General features: G+C 40.2%; 1 pseudogene; it reads right to left on the bottom strand.

Moving 5' to 3' along the window:
- The window catches only part of LOC101592316, a 15615-nt pseudogene extending 14957 nt beyond the window's left edge, over nt 1–658 (bottom strand).
- Between the last annotated feature and the right edge of the window lie 579 nt (nt 659–1237).

Raw genomic sequence — 1237 nt, 5'->3', positions numbered from 1 at the left:
GATTCAAAAATCTTCTGAATATTCTCCGGATCATTGCCTTGCTCATCTTTTACATATAACTGTATGGCTTGACATTGTCATGTTTCCTAGCTCATGTCCTTTCCCTCTCTTGATCAGTTAGTCCTTGAGATCCTGCTTTCCTTTTACTTGTATTATGTCTTTCTGTTTGTATTTCTTCTTTGGAGTTCTTAACCTTTTTCTTTCTAACAGGGGTTCAAATCTACCATTGGCTCCCAAGTACTGAGTAAGCTCCTTCCACTGGGTCTCACTCACGGACTGCTGACTCTGAGACTTGTTTTCATTCTGGAGTTTATCTTTTCTGGAGCGTTTTCTCTTTCTCCTTCTGAATCTCAAGGCTGAAGTTTTCTGTTCAGAATGTTTTGTCCTTGAAATTTGCTCCACATATTTAAGGGAATTGCAGAAGGGCGCTCTTCCTATGCATTTGTTTTGGTCTCTGTTTCAGTTTTTGGTTCATCTTCTGAGAAGCCTGAGATTTGTTTCTCTAGTGGTCCTATTTGTCTTCCTGTAAGCTACGATCACTGTTCTGTACTGTGGGCTCCTCTTCAGAATCCAACTCAGTGTCACTCTCCTTTAGGCCAGGAGGCAACGGCCGCTCCACTTCCTTTCTTCGACCAGGAAGCGGACTCCCAGTGTCCATTGTAAGACCTCCCCTTCCACTACTTAATCTTTACAGTAGATTTTATATCATTACAGTGAGTTTTAAACAGAATTCTTTTCTGGTAGCAGATAAATAAATAAATAACAACAAACAAACAAACCCACAGTTCTTTAAAAAGACTTTAAAAAAAATTGTGTTTTGGTGCTCCCAGGGATTGAACCCAGGGCCTTGCTCGTTGCAGGCAAGCTCTCTAGTACTAAGCTACATCCAGCAGGAGTGCTGCAAGTTTGAAGTCAGCCTGAGCCGCATAGTGAGTTCAAGACCAGTCAAGTCTGGACTACACAAGACCCTATCTTAAAAAAAAAAAAGTAGACACTTTTGTACAATCAAAACCAATCTGTAGAACCAAATGCTAAAATGCACTTCTTACTTAGGGTGATAAAGTTCAGGAATAAATAGAAAATAAGACGTTTCCAGTAGGTGCAAGACCCTGCTCACTATATAGTGTCCTCTAATGCACTGTCTAATGCATCCCAAACTAAATCATAACTTTTGGTAGCTTTTACTTTAAGGAAATATCTTTAAGGAAATCCCATTACAGACCTGACGCAGCTTTCC

The sequence above is a fragment of the Octodon degus genome, unplaced genomic scaffold (genome assembly GCF_000260255.1).
Source record: "Octodon degus isolate 3935 unplaced genomic scaffold, OctDeg1.0 scaffold00061, whole genome shotgun sequence".
Taxonomy (NCBI): Eukaryota; Metazoa; Chordata; class Mammalia; order Rodentia; family Octodontidae; genus Octodon; species Octodon degus.
This window is presented reverse-complemented; position numbering and strand designations above follow the sequence as displayed.